Source organism: Schistocerca serialis, unplaced genomic scaffold (genome assembly GCF_023864345.2).
Source record: "Schistocerca serialis cubense isolate TAMUIC-IGC-003099 unplaced genomic scaffold, iqSchSeri2.2 HiC_scaffold_254, whole genome shotgun sequence".
In the NCBI taxonomy this organism is placed as follows: Eukaryota; Metazoa; Arthropoda; class Insecta; order Orthoptera; family Acrididae; genus Schistocerca; species Schistocerca serialis.
The window spans coordinates 7,501-12,500 of record NW_026047821.1 but is presented as its reverse complement, the minus strand read 5'-3'; the positions used below and the strand labels follow the sequence as shown (position 1 = coordinate 12,500).

Here is a 5,000-nt window from a genome sequence, read left to right as displayed (position 1 = left end):
ATAATTGAAGCGTTCCACCCATTCGCCTGGCACATCCGCGATGGTCGGCGCTATATCAAATGTTATACAGTTATGGTCACTGACAGTTAGATGTTCTCTTACTTGCCAGTTATGGACGTGGGGTGCTGCCCTCTCGCTTGCTAGTGTGACATCAATATTTGATGTTGCACCCGCCCTCCCTGAGTAGGTCGGGGGGTACCCAGGCAAGTTTAGCACATACATGTGCGTTTCCATTATCAAATCCACAAGCTCCGCACCCCTACCGTCCTGTACATCGCTGTGCCAGAGTGGGGACTTAGCATTAGCATCAAGAGCTACAATTATAGCCTGCCCGGCTAAAACTCTTAGTATCCAATTCAGCTGATCAAGATAAATCTTGATGTCATGTCTGAATTGGCAGTAGACGTTTACAACGTACATACTGTAAGACAGCAGATTTAGTTGTACAACTATAATATGCTCAGTACAGAACTGATTTAATATCGTAGTTTTAATAGTTTTATTCAATACTATAATTGCACTCATGGGGTTCCCACCTGAGGATACCACCTGTGCTGTTGCGGGAAAACCAGGGACTCGACCCGCACAGGAGTTCGGTTCTTGTATCAAAAGAATATCAACTCCTTCTTGTTCCGCTACCTTCCGTAGCTCATGTGCAACCATCTGGCTGCGCATGGCATTGACTTGTACCACTTTAAATATCGCCGTAATCTGTTCTTTGGACAAGTCTGTCTAAGAACATTCGGTGGGTTGGACAATCTTTAGGTCCACCACACTTGCGGCCTCGTCTCTTGCATGGTACACATACTGCCGCTTTGTCCTTATTAGGACAGCCATTCTTAATATGTCCAGAGAGGCCACAATGGCCGCATATGATATCAGGTTGCGTACAATACTTGTTTGTATGATTAATGTCCTGGCATTTAGTGCATCTCGGCACTGCCAGGTAATCTTTTATATTCAACGCAGAGTAGCCAACATACAACCGACCCACTCTCGTTAGTAATTTCCATAAACCTGGCGAGACTTCTACCACGTGGTGTACTGTCAGTTTCCCACGTGGTCCTACTTTAAAGCGTAGCTTAAATTGTTCATCGAATTCTCCTCTTGACATGTTCACGTCAAAATTTTGCGTGTAAACTGCGTCTAGCAGATTGTCTGTTGTCATGTACGTAGGTACGTCATACAGACACATCAAAGGTCGACGCTTGCGAGGAGGTTCGCACTTCACTTTATTGCTCAATTGTTCATTGCTTAAAATCTTTTGGCAGTCCTCTTGTGATGCCGTTTCTACAATGAGCACATTCTTTGCAGTGCGTACATTGTTTATCTTTATTTTATCCTTCTTAGGATCAATGCACTTCTCAAATGCTGACTTAACAGCCTTAATGTCATCACCAGGTTTAGGCTTAATGAACACTGTGGGAGCAACTTTCTTAATGTTGTCCTGTATGGTTTGTTTCGCTGTCGGTGCCTTGGCAACTGGGGCTCTAGCAACCGCAGCATAAGACCGGGCCGGTTGACCTCTAAGTCTTTCATTTTCTTTCTCTAATTCTGTTACCCTACCCTCTAACTGAGAGTGGGCGATTGCCCAGTTGGCCACAAAGTCCCTAATATGGTTTATAGCATAATTGCTTATCTTACCATTTTTAATGCTAGTATCCAGCAATCTCAGAAATTTCGAATGTCGCTCAGCGACAGACACATTCTCGAGGCTCGAAACTTCGCTAGTATCTAACGCATTAACACTCTCTTGATTTTCCGCCATTGTGATAATTAGAGAGTGTAAAAGTGGAGGCCCGTCTCTTGCCCCGGACCGGCCTCTCTGGCATGGGGGGGAGGCTATATGCAGCTCGCTCACCGGTCCCGCCCCTTGACCAAGAGCTATCAGTAACTGAGCTGCCAGGTTTAGCACGCCGTGGGTACAGCGCACTAGTCCTCTTCAACAGCCACACCACCACAGTTTTCACCCGCTCCCTTATCGGCGAATGCCACCCACATTCCGGGAGAGCGGATTCACTCTCCGTCCTTCGCCCCCTACTGGGCCAGGTTCCCACCAAAGGCCAAAGACCCGGTCCTACTCAGGTGCCGGGCCGGTCCCCCAGACGTTCGGAGGTCTGGACCCATCTAACCTGACCGGGGACATGTCACCACGCCCCGGCTTGGCGGAGCATGCCTTGGGGTCCAAGACAAGGCGAGTGGCCTTCGCCGACTTGGGGCAGGATCCCACCACAGCGAATGCAGCTATCAGAACCAGTGTACAAGTTGTTCAGCACACTGTCGCGCCCCTACCCTTCAGTTGCCCGAAGGCTTAACAGCTCCACCTCAAGAAGGCAGGTAAGGGCACTTGAGAAGGAGAGGCTGTTTGAGACGCATCCTTCCCCATACTGCCTTTTACCAACCGAGAGCCGGCACAGCTTGAGGGCTCACAGTATGAGACAGCTGGAGCTAATAGGGACAGCGGGAATCTCGTTAATCCATTCATGCGCGTCACTAATTAGATGACGAGGCATTTGGCTACCTTAAGAGAGTCATAGTTACTCCCGCCGTTTACCCGCGCTTGCTTGAATTTCTTCACGTTGACATTCAGAGCACTGGGCAGAAATCACATTGCGTCAACACCCGCTAGGGCCATCGCAATGCTTTGTTTTAATTAGACAGTCGGATTCCCCCAGTCCGTGCCAGTTCTGAGTTGATCGTTGAATGGCGGCCGAAGAGAATCCGCGCACCCGCGCGCCCCCGGAGGAGCACGCTAAGGCGGACGCGGCCTCGCAGCAAGGAAGATCCGTGGGAGGCCAAGGCACGGGACCGAGCTCGGATCCTGCACGCAGGTTGAAGCACCGGGGCGCGAACGCCGCGCAGGCGCGCGCATCCTGCACCGCCGGCCAGCACGAGGCCGACCAACGGCGAGAGCAGACCACGCCCGCGCTAAACGCCCGCACTTACCGGCACCCCTACGGCACTCACCTCGCCCAGGCCCGGCACGTTAGCGCTGACCCACTTCCCGACCAAGCCCGACACGCCCCGATCCTCAGAGCCAATCCTTATCCCGAAGTTACGGATCCAATTTGCCGACTTCCCTTACCTACATTATTCTATCGACTAGAGGCTCTTCACCTTGGAGACCTGCTGCGGATATGGGTACGAACCGGCGCGACACCTCCACGTGGCCCTCTCCCGGATTTTCAAGGTCCGAGGGGAAGATCGGGACACCGCCGCAACTGCGGTGCTCTTCGCGTTCCAAACCCTATCTCCCTGCTAGAGGATTCCAGGGAACTCGAACGCTCATGCAGAAAAGAAAACTCTTCCCCGATCTCCCGACGGCGTCTCCGGGTCCTTTTGGGTTACCCCGACGAGCATCTCTAAAAGAGGGGCCCGACTTGTATCGGTTCCGCTGCCGGGTTCCGGAATAGGAACCGGATTCCCTTTCGCCCAACGGGGGCCAGCACAAAGCGCATCATGCTATGACGGCCCCCATCAACATCGGATTTCTCCTAGGGCTTAGGATCGACTGACTCGTGTGCAACGGCTGTTCACACGAAACCCTTCTCCGCGTCAGCCCTCCAGGGCCTCGCTGGAGTATTTGCTACTACCACCAAGATCTGCACCGACGGCGGCTCCAGGCAGGCTCACGCCCAGACCCTTCTGCGCCCACCGCCGCGACCCTCCTACTCGTCAGGGCTTCGCGGCCGGCCGCAAGGACCGGCCATGACTGCCAGACTGACGGCCGAGTATAGGCACGACGCTTCAGCGCCATCCATTTTCAGGGCTAGTTGCTTCGGCAGGTGAGTTGTTACACACTCCTTAGCGGATTCCGACTTCCATGGCCACCGTCCTGCTGTCTTAAGCAACCAACGCCTTTCATGGTTTCCCATGAGCGTCGATTCGGGCGCCTTAACTCGGCGTTTGGTTCATCCCACAGCGCCAGTTCTGCTTACCAAAAGTGGCCCACTTGGCACTCCGATCCGAGTCGTTTGCTCGCGGCTTCAGCATATCAAGCAAGCCGGAGATCTCACCCATTTAAAGTTTGAGAATAGGTTGAGGTCGTTTCGGCCCCAAGGCCTCTAATCATTCGCTTTACCGGATGAGACTCGTACGAGCACCAGCTATCCTGAGGGAAACTTCGGAGGGAACCAGCTACTAGATGGTTCGATTAGTCTTTCGCCCCTATACCCAGCTCCGACGATCGATTTGCACGTCAGAATCGCTACGGACCTCCATCAGGGTTTCCCCTGACTTCGTCCTGGCCAGGCATAGTTCACCATCTTTCGGGTCCCAACGTGTACGCTCTAGGTGCGCCTCACCTCGCAATGAGGACGAGACGCCCCGGGAGTGCGGAGGCCGCCGCCCCGTGAAGGGCGGGGAAGCCCCATCCTCCCTCGGCCCGCGCAAGGCGAGACCTTCACTTTCATTACGCCTTTAGGTTTCGTACAGCCCAATGACTCGCGCACATGTTAGACTCCTTGGTCCGTGTTTCAAGACGGGTCGTGAAATTGTCCAAAGCTGAAGCGCCGCTGACGGGAGCGATTATTCCGCCCGAGAGCATCCCGAGCCAACAGCGGCGCGGGTCCGGGGCCGGGCCAGGTAGGTCCGTCATCCGGGAAGAACCGCGCGCGCTTGCCGGGAGCCCGAGCGCCCAAAGGGGCGAATCGACTCCTCCAGATATACCGCCGGGCAGCCAGCCAGGACACCGGGGCTCTGCCCAACAGACGCGAACCGAGGCCCGCGGAAGGACAGGCTGCGCACCCGGGCCGTAGGCCGGCACCCAGCGGGTCGCGACGTCCTACTAGGGGAGAAGTGCGGCCCACCGCACACCGGAACGGCCCCGCCCCGCGGCGAGTGGAAAGGCAACCGGACACGACCCCGCCGCGAATTGCTCCGCGCGGGCGGCCGGCCCCATCTGCCGAGGGCGGAGGCCAGTGGCCGGATGGGCGTGAATCTCACCCGTTCGACCTTTCGGACTTCTCACGTTTACCCCAGAACGGTTTCACGTACTTTTG

The 5,000-nt window shown here is 54.9% G+C and overlaps 1 pseudogene; it reads right to left on the bottom strand.

Annotated features, from left to right (window-relative positions):
• LOC126444348 (large subunit ribosomal RNA) overlaps positions 1-5,000 on the bottom strand; it is a 9,457-nt pseudogene that overhangs the window by 4,052 nt on the left and 405 nt on the right.